We start from the raw sequence: 25,952 nt of genomic DNA, 5'->3' as shown, positions 1-25,952 counted from the left end.
TTTTTTATAAACAAACTCAAATATATGTTCAGAGTTTTAAAATAGCATTTGTATTGTATTGCTTCTAGTTTGTTTGCATTACCTGAAATACAAGGTCAAGTCGAACACATTGCATTGTGGGATACCAATGTAATTTTGACCAATCATTTGCATATTATCTGCATGCAGAAAATGTGCATACCGTGAAAAGTATATATCAGTAGTAAAATATTAAATTAGAATTAGTCAATTAGAATCTATGCTGCTTTATAACACTTGAACATTTAAAGCGGCAGATGACACACAACTGCAACACAGACTTAAAATAAACACAACATTATTGTGCGTTGATGTGGACGCTAATATAGTTATTGTTCTTGGCATGAATGGACCTTCATGTTTACAGTACATATGTACTTTTATTTCCTATCAATTGAGTTTTTTTTTTTCTGACCAATTAGAAAGATGGATAGCTTCAGCTCAGGGACATCTGCAGTATGAGACTACTGAGTCAAACTGTGACCTACAGGTCCATTGTTCCTCACAAAGGCTCTCTGTGTGGACCTGTGGTTCCACATCACACCTGCACATCCAGGTGAAAGACGCAGACAGAGAAGTGATTGTATAGTAACTTGGATAAAAGCTTCACTGTTCTCACAGACATTGTGCCTGATGCTCATTGTTAGCACACAAGATGTCTTGCCATTCCAATGATGTATCTGTGAATTTTCATCTCTGATGAATACAAAATATGTAAAATTTGTTTCCCATGTACTGTCCAATAATGCTTGCTTTTATTTATGTATTTTGTTCTCTATGTTCTACCACCTACAGAGTAATTTTGCTTCTCTCCCCCTCTTTCTGTTTGCCCTCACTTCTGCAGCACGTCATTGGTGATGTGAACTGACAGCTCTCATCCTCGGGCAGAGTGAGGGAACAGACCTCCTAAACCATTAGAACATATGCTTTCAACCTTCTCTGTCTGTCTCTCCAGCATGATCTTTTTTACCCTCTCGCCTCCTCTCCTCTATTCATACACCTTAAACCAAAAAGCATTTGCTCTATTTCCTGTTAATTGCTGCAGGCACAAATTACACTACACTGGTTTTTAAACCGAAGGCTCAACAGTGCACTCGTTGCTGAATAAGACAAACCAGTAGACCTGCCTTACCTGTGTGTTAGCCCGCGATGAGTCAAGTTATGTAAATAACAGTTGACAGTTGAAAAATACAGCGAGAAACAATAGGTATGAAATATACAGCGGCATATCAATAAATTAGAATATTGTGGAAAATTTTATTCCTTTCAGTAATTCAACTCAAATTCATTGCACACTGAATGAAGTAGTTTAAGTCTTTAGCAGTGGTGTCAAAAGTATTGACATTCATTACTCAAGTAGAAGTATAGATACTAGGGTTTAAAAAGACTTTTGTAGAAGTTGAAGTATCAACTCAAGCTTTTTACTCAAGTAAAAGTACTGGTTTAAAAAACTACTTAAAGTATAAAAGTAAAAGTAATGTAAGAAAAAAAAATGCCATTAAGAACAAAAACTTGGGCCTATGGTGCACTACCCCACCTCCTCCTTGGGATGCACTAGGCTACCTTTATCAGCCGCATATGCCCATTGAAAATTAAGGATTAGAGATATGATGACTAGTTGCCTTTAGGTATTGTAATGGTGCAAAAATTCAAACTCCAGAGGCATGTCATCAATAACCTTTAATGGAATGTAAATGTACATCCAAGCTAAGCTGCAGGAATCTGCGAGGGTAATGGACAAGAACAGTGGTGCAGGCTTAGTAACAATTACTCCTGGGTGGTTGTCTATATATACAATAAAAATTATTTTGCTGTCAAAATGAAAGATTAATCCAAGTGATTAATCAAAAACTAAAAATGAAAAATAACTCATAGTCCTGATACCTTCTTGATTGATAGCTTCCTGTATTCGGTACATACGTCTGCTATGTTCAGTGTGTGTTTGTGTGTGTGTGTGTGTGTGGGGGGGGGGGGGGTAATGAGTTACAAAGTTGGTAAAGCCTACTTATCACAACATTGTCAATCGTCGTCAATCACAAACGATAATTTATTAAAACGTCTCGCTAGGTCAAGGTCCTAGAGTCTGGAGGAAGGGTGGAGAAGCTCATAGCCCAAATTACTTATAGTCCAGTGTTAAGTTTCCACAATCTGTGATGAGTTGGGATGCAATGTAATCTGCTGGTGTTGATCCATTGTGTTTTTTGAAAACCAAAGTCACTGCACCCGTCTACCAAGAAATTTTGGAGCACTTCATGCTTCCTTCTGCTGACCAGCTTTTTGAAGATGCTGATTTAATTTTCCAGCAGGATTTGGCACCTGCCCACACTGCCAAAAGCACCAAAAGTTGGTTAAATTACCATGGTGTTGGTGTGTTTGACTGGCCAGCAAATTCACCAGACCTGAACCCCATAGAGAGGAAAATGAGAAACAAGAGACCGAAAAAAAAAAAAAAGCAGTTTGCAGGTCACTGTCAAAGAAACCTGGGCTTCCATACCACCTTCGCAAGTGCCACACACTGATCACCTCCATGCCATGCCGAATTGAGTCAGTAATTAATGCAAAAGGATCCCCTACCAAGTATTGAGTACATGTAGAGTAAGTGAACATACCTTCCAGAAGGCCAACAGTTCACAAAAAAATTTTTTTATTGGTCTTATTATATATAAGTATTCAATATTTGTTAAGATAGTAAATTGGTGGGTTTTTGTTAAATGTGAGCCAAAATCATCACAATTACAAAAAACAAAGACTTAAACTTCTTCAGTCTGTGTGCACTGAATTCATTTAATACACGAGTTTCACAATTTGAGTTGAATTACTGAAATAAATGAACTTTTCCATGACATTCTAATTCATTGAGATGCACCTGTAATACAAACGTGTTGATGTTAGTTGTGAATATTGACAAGTGTGCTAATATATGATAATTTTTTATGATGATGACTAAGGCAGAGATAAAGCTAAAAACCACTTTGACAACTGCATGGCAAAGTCTTAACAACCTCTTCACATAATAAAAAAACTCCTTTCTCGCATTTTAAAGGGATAGTGCACCCGAGAATAAAAATTCTGTCATCATTTACTTACCCTCATACTGTTCCAACCCTGTATGAATTTCTTTTTCTTAAATGAGTAAACAATGAAATAATTTTCTTATTTGGGTAAACTATCCATTTGACAACAACATAACAATGTCCTAGCAACTACTGAAAAAATACAGGAACAATCGCATACATATAACCCCCCTCAAAACCTTAGAAAACCATAGCTGCATAGTAATGCTAACTAATAGCCTAGAACACATAACAAAGTGCTAAAAAACTAAATGCACAGAAAATGCTAAAAAATAACTAAATGCTTAAAATATAGTCCGTATATAGCAATGGAGTAATAACCACCCAAAACACCCATAACTAGCAATTTGCTAAATCCACTAGAAAATGTGTAGCAACCAAATAGCAGAATGCCGAAAGCACCCTGAAAACTCTAGCAACTGAATACCAACATGCTTAAAAACACTCATAACACCCTAGAAATAACATAGAAACACTCAACCTTTCAGAAGACCCATCCAACTAGCAATTTGCTAAATCCACTCAGAAATTTCTAGCAACCACCCATAGCATCATAGCAAATGCAAAGCAACTTTGCATCTTGCTTTTTTTTAAAATACATTTAATGTCTCCTGCATTTAATTTGTCAAACCAGCAAATGCTTGTCAAACACACCTAAATCTCAGGAAGACACTGGTGGAGATATTTCAGCATTTCTTGGGTTTGCTCAGTTCTCTGAAACCCTCTCCTGTAGCTTGTCAGCTCCTGTTTTCTTACATGTCCTTCTGGCTATACCTTGGTTCTTAACTGTTATGATGTTGTTATCTGGTGCTTTGTCTAAAGGCACAGGTTGAGTTTAACTCTGCTTGGTTGCTTGTAAGGATGCCAGCTGTTCCACTGGCTACTTCAGAGAGTTGACATGAGGAGGGTTAAACCCCCTATTACTATAGTAATTTTTTGTCGTTTTAACATGACCCAGTAGAGGCACTGTCAGCCAAAGACCAGAAAACCAGAGCTTTCATCAGTAAATTAAAGTTTTTTTTAATACAGAATGAGCCTCTTGTGTTTCGGTTGAATGAAGAGCACACTCATGGGCAGCAGTATACAGCATTCAACGAAACACATATATTTGAATATATTTTATTTAACTGTGCAATTAAAATAAATAAAGTAAACTTTCAAGAGGAGAGACATCTTTTCCTCTTCGCATTTTCAAACATTTGTAAAAGAGGTGGCTTGGTCACGCACAGCTGCAGTGTTTTGGTTCAGTGGCTCAGTTAAACAATCTTAAACTTTGGAATCCAGTTGAAGTGGAGGAGGATATATCACCATGTTGCAACATAAAATGGTCACCAGTCTGTTTCACCTCATAAATACTCTAATGCTCAAATGTTCGTCTATTGAGAGAACTCTGCAATTAGAGAAGCATTAAACAATGTATACTCTTGTATTTATGATTCAATGACTTTTAATATACAGTATGTATTTTAGGAATATCAAAGCAAAACTATTCACACCTTAAGGGGACAGTTTTCTAAGCATTCTCTCTCCCCCCCCCCTCTCTTTTCCCAGTGGGGGTGTTGTTTATAGAGCATTATAATTTATAACTGTACAGAGTGGATTTAATTTCAGTGCTGAGCCTCGCCAGCAGGGCGCCAGGCTGCAATCAGAGGAATCAGCTCACTTTGAGCCCTGCTGAATGGAAAGTATTATCATAGCCCACAAATGGACACTGTTTCCCTTCAAACATTTCCCCGGATGCTTTCCAGAGCGTGCTTTTCTTTCATTCATCTTCTCTGTTAGTAACCCCCCTCGGCTTCAGTGTAGCATCAGCAGCCACTCTCTCTTCCACACACGGTTTAGCTAGATGGATGGATGGATGGATGGATGGATAGATAGATAGATAGATAGATAGATAGATAGATAGATAGATAGATAGATAGATAGATAGATAGATAGATAGATAGATAGATAGATAGATAGCATGCAATTTAGACTGCTTGCAATTTGAACCTAGTACATGGTGAATTCTGATGCTTCACATACAATACTTATTTTTTTTTTTTTGAATGCAGTGTATACTGCACAGTGGGCAGTGCATTAATATTCCATATCAAACATAGCTAAAGGCTGAATCAAGATAACCTCTTGAATGGCACCATAACATCACATGTGCTTAAGAGATAATAATGTGAATATTTGATGTTTAAATACAATCATAACTTAAGAAGAGAGAAAAAAAGATAACCATCATCCTGCACAGTTCTGGATTTTAATGTTGTGTTATGCCACACTCAGAGCAGTGAGACTTAAGGGTTTTGAATGATTAGATCACTGTTGCCATCTGTGTAGACAGCTGAGCAGAATGGATTTTAAGTGCGCATGATGTACCATCACAACACTGATAAAGAAAGCATTGACTGGACGGAAATTAAATGAAACTGTGCATCTGAAATTACAGGCCTAGCTGGGTTATTATACAGTCTACTCGTGATGTACCAGTGTGATATTGTGTAGTCCTGTGAAATTAATGTGTATTTACTTTATACTTTTAAAAATAACTTTTTCTTTTTTAAAAACAAATATCTGGAAATATGGTCATGCAGAATGAGGCATTAATATGTGCTTTATATGTACTAATAAACAGCCAATATACTAGTAACATGCATGCTAATAAGCAACTAGTTAACAGTGAGAATTGGACCTTAAAATAAAGTGTTAGCATAGCAAGTTTTTTTTGAAAGTGTTACAACCAGAAGTAACCTTATAAAAAATGCCAAATTATCTGATGTTTTAAGAAATTTATTGACTTTGACACAATTGTATTTTCTTTTATCGTCTCATCAAGACACCAAGTAAATAAGAGTATTCATTAAAATATAAAAAAAATAAAATTACCCAAAACCTGCCTTTTTAGTGACCTTTGATTCACGCAGTTACCTAAAAGTTATGACGCAGAGAGTGTGGAGAGAGTATTTTGTCTCCATTTATTTTCTCTTTCAACTTCCCAAACTTCTCCGCCTCCTCTGTCTATCTTTTTGCCCCCAGCACTGTTTTCACTCCACTCTTCTGGGGGAGTTTCTGTCCATAAATCTTTATTTGTTTTGTGACTGGCTGATTGACCAGATCTGTATTTTGTCACGGCTTAACAGGAGCCTTGCCATTGTTCAAAATGGCCCCCTTTGGCAGTACAAGGGTCCGTCTTCACTAAACCAAAGCCAGAGTAATGATATTTAAACACTGAAGGCCATTAGCAAGACCTATGACTCAGGTCCTAGTCCTCCAGCCTTTGGGGGAGGAAGGTACACAATCTCCAACATCTGTACACTTTTTGCCCTGAGGCCTCATAAGAAGGATGAAAGGAGGAAGGCTAAAGCTGTTATGGAGACCCTCTTTCTGCAAATTTGTAATTTTAGATGGTTTTACACGTTGAAAGAATGAAAAAAATGTCTAGGAACTGTTGACTCACCACCCATTCTATACAGCTCACAAAACATTTCTGGTTGATAGGTGTGTCTAAATGTAAAAATTAGCCTTATACTTTTTAAAAGGGAACTGTGTTCCTCCAGTTCAGGGGTTCTTATGAGAGACCAGGGCCCACTAGCGGGCCTCAGCAAGCTTCTAAAGGTGCCACAGCATGACTTAAGTTATTTTAAAATAATCCATCTCAAATCCTTAAAATTATAAAGTCAAGGTGTTAACTGATTCAGTTTATTCTTGATCCTATAACAACTATTGACTTACTAAAGAACATACACTTTAAGCATTTGAAAGCAAGTAGCTTTAATGTAATATTATTACAGCAGAACACAGCTGGAAAATAATGACTGCTATCAAAGAGGTTTCCTTAACACTTCTCCCATCTGCCATTGGTTGTACAAACAAATAGTCCCAACCACAGTTAAAACAAAACAAAACAACGACAACAAGTAATTGCACTTTTTTTTAATTCTTGTAAAATGTACAGTTATTTTAGTTATTTTAATTCAATGTACTGCTTGCCATATCTTTGTATTTTTTTTATTGATTTTTACAAGCAATCAGAGAGTGAATCAAAGTTTTGACAGCACCACAATGGTAACATTTGTCTGGGAAAACAACCTATCTTTGTTCATTTGGGATAAGATAAACTTTTCTTAAGATTGTTGATTAAATGTTTAAAATGTAAACAATTACACACTTCACCTTCATGTTTTAGGCTTGCTAGAAAGTCTTTGTGTATGATTAAATAGAGTAGAATCACAAAGGAATAATGTGTATTTTTGAGTGAATTGAGCAGCAATGGATTATGGTAGTTTGGATGTGACATCACACCTGAATAGTTAACAGCTTTTTAAAAATCATTATAGTGGACACCATGCAAGTTTTATCATTATAGATTCACCGAAATATGAAAGGATTCAGTAAGAATGCATATGTATATGCATTTTATGCATATAATGCTCTAACTATTATGATTATAACACTGTAAAAATGTAAATGTAAAAGCATGCAGAATGATCAGTATGTTTTCAACATAAACATAAATGAGCGTAGGAGGAACAACTAGGTCTGCGATTGATGTCCAGAGGGGTATATGCTCCATTTGCAGTAAGTATAGTAATTCGTTATAGCACTGACCCAATGTTTTCCTAATGTCTGTTTGCCCGAAACTCTTTGATGAAGAACTTAAACTGACATTAAGATGGTCTTTGCTTGGATGAACAGCCAGCTGTGTGTTAAGGGTCATTTGAAAGTGATTGTGACCTTCTTGTGGACCCCAGAATGCCACACCGCTTCTGTCGCCATAATTAATGCCTTGCGTTTCCACAGACTTAGACGAACAACTTTCCTCTCTCTGTTCTTGTGCTGGAGAGACCCATAATGGTTGTGGGTTGGACTGAGAATTCTTTACGGACTGTGAAATATAACGCTTGTGCACCCACAACAAAAGAACACTCTTAAAAGAACACAAGAACATAATTGGTTTTCCTAAACTATATATATACATATGTGTATATATATATATATATATATATATATATATATATATATATATATATATACACAAACACACAAACTCATACATTCTTCTGACATACGAATCTCTTCAAAGTGTTTTAGAAGTATTTATATGTATTATTGTATAATTGCTTTTAAAAAACAATTAATAATATAGGCTGGCCAGTGTGTCATGTGACAGGCTAAAATAATATACTGTTAGGTCAATGATCTTTGTTAGTAAGGTTTGCTGGGGCAAAACGTAATATAAGTGCTATAATATATTCCAAATGTGCAACATCTCTCAGCTCTCACATCCCCAGTCTGAGAGATTTAGAGAGACAAATCTTGATGCTGTGGCTCTTAATATTGAAGCAGATGTATTGGAATATAATCCAGTAATCTGTAGCCTGGAGATGAAGAGGGAAAATCACTTTTAAAACGTAAGTGCAACTAATGACCTCTTTTCCCATGGCCTTGCACTGGGAATATATTAATGGTTTTCATGGTAACTCTACAGGATATGAAATGTTAGTTAAAAGGAAAACATGGAAATTTAAGGAATGAGGAACAGAAAATTGAAACAAGAGTGCAGAAATAAATAAATAAATAAATAAATAAAAGTATCAAAATATTCTAAGCATTTTCTAATATGTAAGAGGTAAAAGAAAAAATGTCAGATCACATTTCCACAGATAAAGACTTTTATTGAAAATTAATTAACAAGCTTAGCTTGTACTGCAAGTGTAATTGCAAGTATACTTTTTAATTTACATAACTAGAAAGTGACCCTAGGTGACCAGTATTGGATTCAGTTAGAGTGGTTAATATCTTTAAGGGCAGGAGGATGGCAGGTTTGGGTGGGGCTGTGCTGTGATTGGTCAGGAACATGCGATCCAGTCCACAGATCAAAAGAGAGCACTTGATGAATGACTGGAGCGTGAGTGGCAGAGGAGGGAGAGCTTCGCTGCTCCTTGCTTTGAATCATTGATCAAGGTCTTTCTCAGTTCATTAATTTCGGCTGGAAAGGCCCTGCCCTCACTTTGTCAGTTTAGACACACACACACACACACACACACACACACACACACACTGAGCAAATAATTCATGCCCAGTTCTGTGAGACATTAAAAGTTAACTTATTGAGAAAGATCAGCGTTATAAAATGTGTTCACCATTACGATTTTACCTTTTTATCAACACCAGCCAGTTTAGTTTATTTGGTCTTGGTTTTGTGACCATGAAATAAAAGTAGAGACTTTTTGAATCTGCATTTTAAAGTATTGTAGCGTTTTGTTGTGAAAAATGGCACAGCCCAATCAGATCAGAGCTGCATATGAGACATCTGCAGTTTTCCTTATTGGATCATTGGCATGTTAAAACACCATCACAGTAAATCTAGCTCTTATATAGCATTTAGAGATGCTCTTTTCACAATTGGTGGTGATTTAATGTCACTATATACATTATATCAAAAAGCTTTAATTTTGCCTGCATGGAGATAATGAAGTTTAAACTATCTCCTAAAACATGTAGAAGCACCGCACCACGGCGATGTCATCTGATTAGGACTGTAAGGCTGTTTGTCTTGGCTGTCTCCGATTCTTGGTCTTGAATCCCTAATCTCCTTTGTTGTTATTTTTGTTTGACAGCTGTAGTGTAGTATTAATATTCATTGAAATTTTGCCATTGTAATTACTGGGTCAGGGACTCTCTCAAACATGACTTAGTGGCAATCGCACCAACAGGGAATCATTTTTAGACTGCTATAGCCATTATGGTCCCAGGATTTGGGACAAGAGTGAGTGAGCGGGTTAAACGTTTCTATGGGTACATGTGCATGTGTTTGGGATTAGAAACTGTTTGCTCTGGTGCAATGCTTAACTGTGCTATATCTCTGATTGTGGATGTGTAGCTGTGTGTATGCTTTTTATGACCACTAAACGTCCCTTACTGCGGCGCCCGCTGTGTTCTAGTTCTAGCTTCTAGTTCTAATGCACATAACGTTGTTTCTTCTTGACATTTCACTCGGTGTGCTCTCGTCCCCAGGCTACCAGCTGGCATAGTAGCAGGCTGTGTTTTTCATTTGATGCTCAGTGCATACAGAGAAGCTGAACAGGGGGTAAAATACAAGTTTATGGGCCAGCGGCAAACATCTTGTTTCTACTTTTCTGTTTTGGCAGATGCAAACTGTGGCCTTGTTGCTCATTACTGCAGGAGCCTGGTGCTTGTCTCTATAATCAAGGCAGGGCTGCCCGATTCTGTGCCTGCACTGCATGTACAGCGTGGCTCTGGCTTTGTGTTCTTAGTCTTTCTTTAAACCTTGTATATGTGTTTTCAATAATACTATTCTGTGAAAGTCTCCAGATACTTTGACAAAAGTGTCCTGGAGTGAGTATGTGAGAGAGAGTTCATAAAAGGTCAGATCAGTGGTGAATGTGTATGCATGCTACACTTAAAGTTTTGTAAAAGGTGTAGTGGAGCTACAGTTTTTACAGCACATTCAGAAACTTTACTTTTTTTACTGTCTGTATGAATTAAGGACAGTGTGCTCAAGTCTGGTGGTGGAAGACTGGACCATTTATTTTAATCTCTCTTTTTACCTCACCCCATTTTGGAATTTACCCTCGTCCCAACCTGCCCAGTACACTTCTAACTACTACACTGAGCCCGTTTACGACATTATGCAAAACACTAATGACCTTTAAACACAGTCTATTGTCTTCATGCACTCATCAGCATTTGATTATGAACAGTTTTGTATCATCAGTGTTGTTTCAATTGTACAATTTTGACAACAATTTTTTTTCCAGTGATTATTATGCAAATGAGGTTGCATCCTCATCCGGGTTTCTTGAAAGCTGTCAGAGTAAATTAGTGATAAACACATCTCCAGCCCCAGCTTTCACCTCTTATTGAGGTGACTGCCAGTCAGACTAGAGTGCATTTGGGCACTAGACGGAAACTGTCCCGGCATGGCCCCATAGACCATAGCTTAACCTCATCGCAACATTGTGGATACATTTTGCATATCTTTAAAGGATGACACTTGGGGGCATTTGAAATCCATCCACCCATCCATCCATCCATCCATCCATCCAACCATACTGTAGACATCTGAGTAAAACATTTTAAAATAATAATAAATTATTATTATTGTTGTTATTTATGTCCCTTTAAGATGATTAATTAGTTAAACAATTAATTTTTATTTGTTTAGCATGACTTAATTGAGATCATTTTCATGAAGATTGAGCACATTTCCTCCATCCACCCAAATTCTCGCTAGCCCCCTGCATTTGCCAATCCAGCTTGAGTATGTTTGCTTTTATAAATGTATACATACACCTCAGTGAAGGAGTTAAAGTGATCCATGGCTATTTCACAGCTTTAGATGGTCTTAATCTTTGTCAGGTTCTCTTAAACTACACTGGGCTGAGCCTGTCTCTTTCAGTTCTTTACTCAGGCGCATTACTGGCTTCGTGCCCAGGTAGATCTTCGAGGAAATCACTCAGGAGAAGGAAGGGTGACAGGGATTAGGAGGACTGTGTGTCGGACACATTATTTCAGATCTTATTTTCACCCCCTAAAATATATTGTGGCCAGATTCACAGTGCTCCACCCACAGATTACTGTCATGAGGATATTAAAAATATTTGCCAAGAATTCTTCATCCTCTGATGAAAATGGACATTCCACCACTGTCCCACTGAGCTGGGATTTTGCCCTTGCCCCAGCAGAGTTGTTCAAGCCAGGTCGTTGCATTAAAAGATGCTGTTGTCTGTCTCCACTCATAACTCTTGTCATTGCCAATAAGTATTCATTTTTCCTCCCTTCTCAAATTCACTTTATTCTTTGGAGGAATAATTACACACCATATGTTTCCAAAGCTCTGACCACAATAAGGGTCAGTGTTTCTGCCCAAAGTTCTGTCTTAAGTCATATCTTGAAGAACATAATTTTCCTTGATCTTTTGAAATAAAACAGTTAAAATATTCTATGAAAACTTTAAGAAATTCTTCCCCAGTCCAGAACAAACCAAATAAGTCAGCAAAAACATCTCACTTCAAACTTCTGCAACTGTCTGATGTCAAACATATATTATCAATATATTATTGTGAGACGCAACCGCCCACAATTAATAATTGCTAATCACAAGATGAAGAAGATTATTTCAGTTACTGTACCTTAAAAAATCAGGTACAAAAGCTGTCACTGGGACTGCAATTGTTCACTTTTGTACCTTATGTATCACCAAAAGATGCATATTAGTACCCTAAAGTAAATATTAACATAAAAAGTTCACATATTAGTACCTAAATGATACCATTTGAAAGTTTACCACCTCAGTTCCAGCTTTCGTGCCCTTTTTTCTGAGAGTGTGTTTAACTAACAATGAAGCAAAGTGCTTTAGCAAAGTGGTCATGCAGTATATGACATTTACAACTGTTTTTGGTGCTACAAATCGTAACATTTTTCACTGCACCTCCAAGGGGGAAGAATAAATATATAAAAATTCAATGTTAAAAATATATTATATGACGTCTATGAGTCAGAGGCCATTATGACCCCTGCTAACAACAACCTATATAAAGTTTTCACTCCTAAATGGGAAATAACTTCAGCCACAAAGAAATGATGGTGTATTTGATCCAAAGAATACATTTGTTTCTGCACTGTCTCTGTGAAATGAAGGAATAAACAGGACTGTGTGGTAAACATGTCTGTGCTCACTGCTGATTTAACTTCCCCCTCCATATTTCTATTTTATAACCACATATAAACAAAGTTCTGAATTAATCCCCAGCACAAACAAGCTGTCCTTTTAGTTTCCCACTCTTTAACAGGAACTGATCTGTGTTCAGAGATGGGCAGGTGGGCAGCACCTCTGATGTGGTTTATGCTGTTGGTGTGTTAGCAGTAATGCCACTCATTTATTTCACACACAGACTAACTAGAAACACATATGAATCAGCCTCAGTTATGTTTCTTTGAAACTCAAAGTTTCAATATCATCTTTTTTTGTTTAGAAGATCAAAACGTACACTGCACTCGTCTCGGGTTAGAGGATAGGCAGCCTGTCAGGGAATATACATATCACCTTTGTTTACTGGAAAAATGTCAGTTTCTTAATCAACGTTTTTGTCTAGTTTTCTACAAAAACATCTAAACATCCTTATACAAGATAAATTTACTTGAAAACAGTATATCAGTATATTTTAGTATATCAGCATCAAACATATCTGTAAGATATTTATAAGTTGTTTTCTTGTTTGCAAACTAGATAAAGCTTGCAAAATGTTTTTTTTTTTATGCAGAATTCTTCTGCGTAAAATGTGTGCCATATAAATATATACTGAAAGCTAGACTTAATCTCTTAATGTTGATCCCTCGGTTTAATCTCCTTAGTTTTACGACAGTTTAATTGTATTGACTGTGAAGCAGCTGTTAAAGTGACATATTCTTTACTCTAAAGCTGGCTTTTAACTATTTTCAGCACACATGCAGACACTAACACATGCAGCTGCTAAACTACTGTTGAGACAGAATCAATGCAAACCTAAATAGCACACATGCAGGTGCACTTGACTGACATACGGAGGGTATAGAAAAGAATCACAACCCTTTAAAATAGTCACATTTTGTTTGCATTGCAGTCTGAAGTCAGTTTTTGATTTATAGCTGTATTTACTCAGTACAACTTATAACATCCAAGAGAAAGATATAACACTGATTCTTTCCTATACCCACTGAACACCATTTACCATTGTGTCACTGGTCCGTGTTAACTGGCGTGAAATTGAAATCCTTTCAATATTTTGGTTTGAACAGATATCAGCTTTGCTATTTTTCCTAGCTGTCGCTCTACAATTTACTGAGCAGTACAAAGATCAATAAGTATTAGAAAATGATTTATTGAATTCTATTAGGTATTTTTTTGGATTAGTTAGTTTTTCTAGTTCTTAAAGAATCCAACCTGGTAGATAAACCTACAATGGCTATGATCATATCAGTAAAAAAATATATAATGCATTTAAAAACTCTATAATGCATGTAAAAACTGGTGGAATATACGCTTATAAAACAGTCTTGTCATAATAATAAATAAAAACAATCCAGCTAAAACCATATTGTATTTAATCAATTACTTTAAAATAATTAAATTTATTGTTACCATTATCACTATATTTATGCCTTTTATTAATTAAAATTGTAGAAATTCTTTGAAATTTCATATTTTAAATGAAATTCAAAATGTGTGATGCAAGGATGTTTTTTCAAAATCTGTAAAAACAAAATAATTTTATATATGGTTCCATTTATACTAATATATTTGATCATTATCAGTATTAACTTTATTGAAATCACTGGATTCAGTACTTGAAAAATTTTCTGGTGAAGTTTTGTCTAGAGGTGATCTGACTTCAGAAGCGCCGGGAATTCTGGGAACTGAAAACACTCTCACACACAAACATAGGATCACAGAGCCGCAGCTTTAATGAGCATGTTAGGAATAGACAAAAGTATTTTAGGATCTGAAATATATAATCAACTCCTGGGAATGTATATTTGAATTCCCTGGCACACCAAAAACTATAGCAAATGCCTTTGAGAGAGATAGAAAGAAAAAGTTTTCCAGGAAATGTTGCACTGTCTGTGAAGTAGTCTTTGTAGCTCTATTTACAATTTCCATTTCTAGGTTTTAGCTCGAGCATGTAAATGCATTACTGTGCATTTCGGTGCATGAAACACGCACAGTAAGCATGTGTGTGTGTTTTGTACAAGCATTGGTGTTGTCGGGAAATATTGTGTAGGCCTACTTGTTGAGGGAGACAATGTGGGACAAGCCTTGTGCTTTGTGAATGTTTCTGGCCAAATTTGACAGATGATAAGGTGGGAAGAAATCCTACTGTTGTGGTCCCTCACACCACTGTGATTTAAGGAATTATCAATGGTTCATGCCGGTTTGTCTGGCCACTGAAACGCTCTCACCTGACCTGCTGAATAATAGACATGCTAATAATAAATATTGCAGTAACTCAAACCTATGCATACCTTTCACTGCATTTACAACCGCCCAAACAGGAATGCGGTTAACACTAGATTTATTTTTCATTGGTTCTTTGTATTGAGAGTCAGTGAGATGTTTTGTGGTGAGTGGCTCGGGGGTCACGGCAGGTGTCAGTTTTGTGTCCATAAATAATTTGGAAGCCGGCATGTCAACTACCTTGTTGTCTGCCTGTATTACAATTTTCTGTTGGAATTGTTAATGGCATCATTGCATTACCTAAAGATTTTAAATTTAGCTTTTTTTTATTTTTATATAGGGTACATTTAGAGGCAACATCCAACACTACACTATGAGAGTCATTTAAAGACCTTATTAAATTATGTTATGGGCAAAGTTTTATTTGCTGTAATTAAGATATATTTTATATTAAAACAGGAAATTTTGAGACATTTTAAGGGGCCATTGCCTTATTTATTTCTTTGAGGAAGCCAGTCAAGAACCATGATTTGCTATTTGCTATTAAATGTTGGTGTTAGATGGTTTTAGTTGGAAGGACATTTTCATTTTATAAAGCATTTGGTTGAACAAAGATTTGTATGCACATGTGACCATGAATCATCAGAGTCTTTGGTTTGTTTGCTTTTGTAGGTTGTTTGGTTTTATTAACACAGGGATTTTTCATACTTTTTAATGCCAGGGACCCCTTAAATTTCCTTAAGAGGCACCCTCTTCATAAAACAAAAAGGTAACTTTATATATTCAAATACAAAGTCCCACTCATAGTGATATATATATATATATATATATATATATATATATATATATATATATATATATATATATATATATATATATATATATATGACAACTGTGAGATTCTGCTCGAGTACGTGAACACATCTTGTGATACAGGACATTGTGTGATAACAGTATGATGTATTCCTTTGAACCTTACTCTATATTCATGGTGTTGCTCAATGCAGTGTGTTATGCTTGATCAGCTAAATATCTGCCAGACATTACGTTGTTTCATTTCCCTATAAAAGTAGCACCCCTTGTACAATAAAGTTGAGCTTAGAATGAACTACACCACTTGTGTGTCTCATTCTTGGTTCCCGGGTACCTGCTCTTCTCTGCTCAGATAACCCAACCTGAACCAAAATAATATTTATGATCTCGAAGGCAAGAATATACAATTTATTCTTACAGCTGGGGGCTCGTCCGCGAAAGGGGGGAATCTCCTAAGAACCAGGGAGTGAAGCATCCCGAGATCAGGAGATCAAGAGAAAAAGACGCACCGGTGAATCAGGCGGACCTACATAAAAAAGGGGGTAAGTGTTTTTGTATATTTCTTAAAAGAAATATAGCGCTTACCCTCTGTAGGATCCTAGTAGGGGATTAATGTAAAAATTATCCCGCGTTCCCCGTAAAGACACGGGAAGGAGTTGTAATCACTAATTGCTAGTGGAATTAAGCGTTCCATTGTTGTTACACTACGGCTGGCAACAGTAGTCAATTGACTATTAGCGTAGAGTGATTGGATGTGCAGTACTGGCCACACTGTACTTTTGATCACGGTTGCGTACTGCGTATTGCGAATTCTAAACTTTTGTTGTATTTTAACCATCGCGGAAATTGATTTAATTTGGGGATTGAAATTTAATTAAAATCCATATTGTGGAAATCAATTAACAATTGTTATTACATGTTGAAATATTGTGACCCAAAAGAAAGGTGTTTTAGGGGCGACCCGAACTTGGTTTGGCGAGAGCCCAAAACTATAGGAAACACCCAAACAAAAGAAGGTGATCTAGTGACGATCAGGGCGAAAGCTTTGTGTAAGTCAAAACCTAGAAAAATCACCCAAGGTCACAATACGATACATGGAATCACAGTTAAGGTTGGGCAAAAGAGTATAGAAGAATTTTGAATTGCAAATTTGCTTGCTTATCACTGCCTGAACACTACAATTTGCGCTGCTATTAAGTGGAAGATGGGGGGTTCAAAGTCAAGACCATTACCAGGAGAGACACCAATTGATTTTATGTTCAGAAATAATCAAGGGTTTTATACGGAACCTTTTGTAAGTGACATGGCAGGATGGTCAGAGAGTATGAAACCACAAATTGAAACTCCGTATCCGAGAGAGGGTTCATTCACTGATGAGGGTATGGAATTAGCTAAAAGTCTAATTTTTGAGGGGTGGGGTCGATCCCAATTGGGATTATAAATATATGACTAAAAGTTATAATGTTTGGAAGGATCTGAAAAAGGTCTGGGATCAAGGACCAGAAAAGAAAAAGGTACTTGCCTTTGTGGCTCAGCAAAACAGCTTTCCACAAGACAAGCCACCGCCCTACTGCACTCCTCGCCTACCCACAGCGCCACCGCACAACAGTCATGTTACTGAAAAGTCAGGTACTTTCAAAGAGACAAAGGTAGAGACAAAGGAAACTCCCAAAACTCAGAGTGCAATGGTGTGGATGAGATCGGGAAATGCGATAGGGGTGAAACCAGTAAAAATGACAGATATGGAAGCAATCTGTAAAAGTTTGCCTTCTCCACAGAATCCTAGTAAATTTGTAACTATTCTGCAATCACACACAAAGTATGCTCATTTTACAGGTGCAGATTACAGAGCAGTTCTGGCAAGGACAATGGAAGGAGATGTCACTGAGGAAATTCTGATTAGTGAATGCAAAACACTGGCGTATGAAAATGATCATATATCGGGCTCAGCTACGGCAGCATCGCCACATGTATTTTTCTGGGAAAAACAGGAAAATCATATTTCTTTCTTTAAGGAGTTGAGAGCATTCCTAGAGAAGCGTCTAGGCAATAAACAAGATTTATCATTTGCTGCAAACACAAAGCAGAAGCCTAAAGAAACGGCTTCAGATTTCTATCTGAGATTTAAGAAAGCATGGGTGGAAGAATCTAAACTCCCACTTGATGATAACTTAAAGGCGTTATTCATCAACACATTTCTGAATAATATGCATGGAAAACAAGCACAACTGATTAGAATCACAACAACTAACTTGTTAGAAATGACCATAGAAGCATTAGGGAAGCGAGTTAGGGAACTAGATATTTCTGGAGGGTTTGTGGTCAAAACTGAAACTGCTATGTTCACTGGGCAAAAGCCACAGAGAGGTGAACATGACCTAAAAGCAGAACTGAAACACAGATCAAGTGTTCCAAAAAGATTAAGAATAGTTTGTTATCTCTGTGGAAAGGAAGGTCATGTCCAAAGAAATTGCAGAAAAGGGAGAAGTCAGAATCGTCCTCAGGGAGATTCAGTTCAGTGGAAGCCAAGAATAGATCACTCTCAGCAGAGAGACAGAGAAAGATTCAACTCCCCTTATCCTACTTCTTGGCACAAGCCTCAAGGACCACAATAGGGATGCCTACAGAGTGAAGTCAGTTCCAATGTATCTATGACGACCCTCACATTTACTAATAACAATAAAGATTTGCCATATGTTACATTGTTAGTGCACGGTCAACCACAGACGTTCCTCCTAGATTCTGGAGCTGACGCAACTTCAATGACTGCTGCACATTATGAGGGTCCTCTTTCTAGTCAAATAGTAAACTCTGTAGGAATTTCAGGAACTGACATTCAATGTCCTGTAACGCCTCCTCTAGAGGTAAGGGCTCCTGGATTAATTCCATTCTTTCACAAATTCACAATCATTCCAGGAGCTCCATTAAATTTGTTAGGACGAGATTTGATGCACAAATTAAATATGGACATTAAATTCACTGATGATTTGGTCTCGTTCTCTTTCCTGTCTAGCTTACAGGTCTCTGTGAACCCATTGCCGGATTGGGAAGACAGCAAAGCAGAACCAGCCACATGTAAGCCCAGGTCTGACATACCACCAGCGGTTGAAACTCTGGTAGACCCTGCATTATGGTCACAGTATAAAGATGACACAGGATTTATAGACATGGAACCATACAAAGCAAAATTGAAAACTAATAAACCTGTCTATATTAAGCAATATCCTTTGTCTAAAGATAAGGAACTGGGCATAAAGCCATTGATTGAGAATTTTGTCCAGCAGGGTGTCCTCGTACCGATACACTCACCTTACAACATGCCAATTAACCCCATAGTTAAAGCAGATGGTAAAACATGGCGTTTAACTCAAGATTTAAGAGCTATAAATCAATTGATAACACCATTAGCTCCAATTGTGCCTGATGTACCGACTGTGATTAATTCTATTCCATGTACGCACAAATATTTCACAGTCATTGATTTGTGTGCAGCCTTTTTCTCTGTGCCTGTACATCCAGACACTCAGCCTCTACTAGCGTTCACCTTCCAAGGTCAACAATTTTCCTGGACACGCTTGGCACAGGGCTATGTGGACAGTCCCGCAGTTTTCTCGGCAGCAGTACAGAGGACATTGGCAAAGATGACTGATCTACCCTCTACAGTCTGCGTTCTCCAATATGCAGATGACATTTTGATAACAGGTGAAACACAAAGTGATTGTGAAAAAGCCTCTATCATTGTATGCAATGTGCTCGCTCAAGCAGGATTCAAGGCCTCCAAAGACAAGCTCCAATGGGTCCAATCCAAAGTGACCTATTTGGGACACATCATCATGCCAGGTCTGAGAGCGATTTCTACAGACAGGGTCCAGCTGATCAGGAAGATGAAGTCTCCACGAACTATACAACAGCTCCAAAGCTTCCTGGGACTGATTAACTATTGCAGATCCTGGATACCTGACTGTGCAGTGCATGACAGGCACCTGAGAAGCCTGACTGATCACAAAGCTCCACCAAGCACGCTCTTGAACTGGACTGAGGAGGCAGAACTGAACTTTACTGCGTTGAAGCAGGCGATCACCAAGGCCCCAGCTCTGGGCCTACCAGACTACAACAAAGACTTTCATTTGCATGTCCGTGAAACTGAGGGGGTGGCCATAGGTGTCCTGCTGCAACAGCATGGTTCCACATACAGACCATTAGCGTACCTTTCTAAGAAATTGGACAACATTGTTACAGGTATGCCAGCATGTCTTCGTGCTGTGGCTGCAGCTGCCCTGGTTGTACAGATGGCTGAGAGAATGGTTTTGTCACACCCTTTGATATTGTATACGTCACATCAGGTAGGCGCAATTTTACACAATATGCAAACACAACACATGACAGCGCAACGACGCTCAGGTTACGAGGCAACACTGCTGGCAACTAAAAATCTAACGATCCAACCTACAGCGTCCATTAACCCGGCACTGTTGGGTGTGTTAGGAATGGCTGACATGGTAGATAATGTCACAGAGCATGATTGCATAATTGAACTAACTTCCTCATGTTCTTCCAGGGCCGATCTTTTGGATTCGCCCCTGGATGGGGGGGAACATCTATATGTTGATGGATCATGCTCAAAACCTGCTGATGGGGTCTACCTTTGTGGCTATGCTGTGGTGTCTGAGACTGGGGAAATAATTGAATCATTTGCTTTAGATTTTAACTCAGCTCAAGCTGCAGAATTAGTAGCATTAATAAGAGCATGTGAGCTGATGGAAGGAAAAAGAGTAACTATTTATACTGATTCCAAATATGCATGGGGAGTGGTACACCACTTTGCCAAAACTTGGGAAGCAAGAGATTTCAAAACTGCAGATGGGAAACCCATAGCACATTCAAACCTGATAGGACAGTTAACCAAAGCAGTACAGCTACCTGCCGAAGTGGCCATAGTAAAGGTAAAAGGTCACGCAACAGGTGAGGAAGAACAGGCTGTAGGAAACAGGAGAGCTGATGAAGTTGCAAAAGAAGCAGCCAAAGCCCAGATAAAATCACCATTTAATATGGGTGACAAAACACAGATAGCTATGACTATGCATGTGACTAATGTTCCTGACATTGACATTAAAATTTTGCAGAGTCAACCTACACAAGTTGATTTAGAGCACTGGAGTAAACATAACTGTGCTCCAGACAAAGATGGGCTCTTAAGAGATGAGAAAGGAAGAATAGCCTTACCAAAATTAGGACTAATAGTCCTTATTAGACATTACCATGGACTGTCACATACAAGTTGTGCAAAAGTAGTACAAGTTATTAATCAATTGTATTGCATTGCAGATGTACACAAAACAGCAAAGCTGATTTTAGACTCGTGTCTCACATGTGCCCAGGTAAACCCGCACAAACCTATTAAACACGACGCATTACCGCATCCAGAAGCACCATTTCAACATGTACAAATTGATTTCACACACATGCCGCCAATAGGTAACTTGAAATATCTTTTGGTTATTGTGGATCGATTTTCAAAGTGGCCAGAAGCATTTCCATGTGCAAAGGAAGATGCTAAAACAGTGGTAAAGATTTTGACTAAGGAAATAATTCCTAGATTTGGGATACCTAACACTATTGAGAGTGATAATGGAACACCATTCGCATCAAAGGTAACACAGCTACTTGCTAAAGTATTATCGATTGATTGGCACCTGAACATACCTTACCATCCACAGTCTTCCTCCAATGTGGAGAGACTTAACCAAACAGTCAAACGAAGGCTCACTAAGGCCTCTATTGATACAGGAAAAAAATGGGTAGATTTGCTACCTGCTGTCTTGACAGAACTAAGAATGACTCCATCTTCCACCACTAAGTTTTCACCATTTGAAATACTAATGGGTAGACCTTTCCCGACCCCATGGGTTAAAGGTCGCGCAGGCTTTACTTCCTTAGGTGATCTGGAGGTGATCCAGGAGGACTACGTGACTTCCCTCATTGAGAAACTTAACTCCATATGTGCTGATGTTTCTTTGTGTCTTCCTCTTCCCTCAGAAAAGCCTACTCACCCCTTTGTTCCAGGACAGAGTGTGCTCATCAAAAGCCTGAAACCAACGAAGGTGGGAGAACCAAGATATCTTGGACCAGCCACTGTGATCGCAGTAACCCGGACGGGAGTGCTGACAGATTATCAACCGCAGTGGATACACGCCTCACGCCTGAAGAATTACTCTACAGGAGAGCAGGCAAGCTCCAATTTCACATAGAATCTCGAACGGGGATTCACCTTACTGTTTAACAGGGAGGAAAAGGCACTGGTTAAGCGGAGGAAGGAACTACCTCTTATAGTGAGGTGGGGGTTGTCCAAAGCAAGAAGATAGTTGGCCCATTGAGTCAAAACAGTGCTAACTCCTTAAACCACCCTGTTACCATTAAGGGCTAAATTCTATTGATGGACATACCACCGTTGATTTCAATGAGGAACTTGGATTCTACACACTGTTGTGCCTATTGTTATATTCATAGTTATTCTTCTGCTAATAGCACCCTGTATTATGCAATGTATTAGTACTTCTATAATGCGTTCTGTTACAGCGCTCACTACAGGAAATACCTACCAAGCAATGCTGCAGGTATCCAATCCAGTATCAACCTTTGTTAGGGTTCCAGAGCAGTTGGAGATGAATGTGATTGAAGCTGAGGATTTTCCAACAGATGCTGATAGCTCTACTGGAGATGATTATGTGCACACTTATGAGTTAGAGCCTGAAGACTGAATCTGATATACGTGTGTAATCCTGATGAAGAGTTATATTAACCATTTCTTTATTCCTATTCTGAAAACTGTTTAACAGAAATGAATACTAACTGAAGATATATATCACATTTGATTACTGTGTATGAAAGTACATAAGATATGCCCAAGATTGTTCACGATTGTGTAAGACATGTCTTCGACTGTCTTAAAGTGGCCATTGTGAGATTCTGCTCGAGTACGTGAACACATCTTGTGATACAGGACATTGTGTGATAACAGTATGATGTATTCCTTTGAACCTTACTCTATATTCATGGTGTTGCTCAATGCAGTGTGTTATGCTTGATCAGCTAAATATCTGCCAGACATTACGTTGTTTCATTTCCCTATAAAAGTAGCACCCCTTGTACAATAAAGTTGAGCTTAGAATGAACTACACCACTTGTGTGTCTCATTCTTGGTTCCCGGGTACCTGCTCTTCTCTGCTCAGATAACCCAACCTGAACCAAAATAATATTTATGATCTCGAAGGCAAGAATATACAATTTATTCTTACAACAACAATATGTTATTATTAAAAACTAGTACTGTCAATATAATCACTTAATCACAATTAATCTAAATTTTTTATTAAGACAAGTCTTAATAAAATAAATAAAAAATAGAATAAAAAATAACAGAATGTAATATTAATCACATTTGGTGAATGAAAGAAATCATTGCATTAAATATGTGCTTAAAATCTTAAGATATTTTTCAAAAGCATTTAAAAAATAAAATAATTCTAATCCTTTAACATATCACATCCTTCCAAAACTCTTTTGCAGGACCAATCCATTATTAATGCTCACAGTTTTGAAATGAAATCTTCAACAAGCACATAAATGTGTTCTATGTGTTTCAGGTGCCCGAATCATTTTGACCATGTAGTAGATGGCTTTAAATCTAATTCATGTTGACTTAAAGTGGTTTTATTGTGATGTCATGTGGTTTTTACATTTATTCAAAATACTTTAAAATGACTTCAAAATAACACTAGGTCCATTATAAACAGCACAAGGACTGTAACATTTAACTCATCGGCAGTCTAACTTACGTCCTTAGCTTTCTGAAACATAACACAACCATAATAATGAGCAAAGCTTTACAGAGGAAGCCCTTATGGAGATTGATGATGTTCAGAGAGGCGGCAGGGCGCAGGAGGGTTTGCTCAGAGATACCAGGAAGGTCTGGTAGCAGTCAAGACACATTTGGGCTAAATTGGGAGGCTGTGCGTGTGCCATATCACAGCTTTAACACGTAGAGCTGTCAGGGAGAATGGCGTAACGCAGGGCAGGGTCAACTTCTTTCCACTCTTTCCACCAGAAATCTGAAATGGAAACCAGACCCCTGTGTATACAAGCATGTGTTTAGTGGGTATGGAAGGGTTTTGGGGTCAACAGCTTTTAGAAGACCATTTACTCCACCTCTGCACTGCTACTAAACACCCCAACCTCCCTTCCCAAAAACAATACAGCTATTTCAGCATAGTTCATCGATGCTGCAGGTGGCTGGGGATGGGCGCTGGCCCTCAGGCTGACCACGTGGAGATGTTTAGGATCAATGATAACAACACTACTCACACTTCCGTTTCTTATTAGCCAGTCAGGATGACTGGGAGATTCTGACTGTTCCGGCTATTAAATAAGAGAGGAAATATAAGAGACAAAGTGACTATCCTTGGTTTATTATTGGTAATTCTCAGATTATATGTTCTAGAATGTTTAATATATACTGAAAGACACATTATGTAGAAATAATGTTCAGTAAGAAAGTGCAAGTGAATTTGACAAATGATACAGAGAATCTAAATTAAATGTAAAATTTTGAAGCATAAAGTCTGAAATAGTATTATTTTTGTTGTTTTTGTGTTTTTTTAACACAAAAACAACAAAAGAACACAATTAATCACAGTGGTTTTGCTGTTGTTAGTGTATATGTTGAAATGTAAAAATATTTCAAGTGTAATAATGTAGTAATAACATGTTAATAACATTCGAAACTTTGATCATTGGGAATTGAATTGAATGTTCAAATGTAATTGGTTTTAGTTGAAGAATAATAAGCTACATCTGTTTTTAAAGATCACATTCAACCAGTTGGCAACTTTATGCAATTTAGGGCATCAGGAAGGTTAATGGAATAATTGGGCAAAAATTCTGACATTATTTATTAATTATTTTGTCATTTTACGTAGACTGTGAGTGTAAGACTGCCAAATGAGAGTGAGTGTATATATATATATATATATATATATATATATATATATATATATATATATATATATATATATATATATATATATATATATTTTTTTTTTTTTTTTTTATAATTTTTTTTATGAACCGTCAAATGGTGCTTTTCCATTACCAGTACCAGATCAACTTGACTCGACTAGGCTCACTTTTTGCTCCATTTTCTATTTCATATCGTACCTCCACAATAGTACCTGGTTGCCATAGTGAATCCACAGGAAACAGCCGTGATGTAATCTTCTACGCGACACACATGCGCTACACACACACACACAGGACAATGGAGGGAATCGAGTTTATGCTGTTTTTGATCCTCGGGATGTGGCTGTTTCTCATAGCTAGAAGACAAACATTGTTTCTGGAGAAGCTGAGGGCAGCAAAACGAAACAGGTGATACGAAATTATTACTGAATTTATTTTTTTTATATTATTTGGAAGACTAAATCCATTTTGCATAAAGGTAATAACTTTAAAAGGTAATTACTTAAAAGATAATAACTTTCAGAGGAGAAATTTATAAGACCAAATTCCCCTCTTTAAGTGGATAAGTTCCACTATGTTTGATGGATCCATTAAAGCAGAGTTCCTGTTACCTTAAGCTAAATTTGTGTGAGAATAGATCTATCATGAGTCAGAAGTCAGAAGTGAAATGCAGAAGTTGATTCAAGACTACTGTAAGCATGCCAGTATACCCCTTATGGCTTGGCGACTAAAAAGGCTGTGTGTATGTGCAAATTGTGATATATTAGTGCTCTCTAAAACCCACTGCCTTTGCGTGCTCATGTTACTAAGTTTGTCATATACTTTACCCCAGTGGTTAGAAAGAGCTACCCTCTGAAGTCCACTGTTTTGAATGCAGTGTCAGTTCAACAAAGAAATCTGGCTTCATTTCATGACACACATTGGCTTGAATTTGGTTATACGGGGAATTGGAGTTTCCACCCTGAAATGTAGGCAACTCAAATTTGAAAGACACCCCGTTAAATTGTGCTCGGTTTTAGATGACTGTATGTTTGCTCATGCCAAGCACAGTTAAGCTTGTGTATTGTGTGATTGTGTTTAATATG

Source organism: Carassius gibelio, chromosome A5 (genome assembly GCF_023724105.1).
Source record: "Carassius gibelio isolate Cgi1373 ecotype wild population from Czech Republic chromosome A5, carGib1.2-hapl.c, whole genome shotgun sequence".
NCBI lineage: Eukaryota > Metazoa > Chordata > Actinopteri > Cypriniformes > Cyprinidae > Carassius > Carassius gibelio.
The sequence above is the reverse complement of the archived record's forward strand: the minus strand, read 5'-3'. Positions refer to the sequence as shown.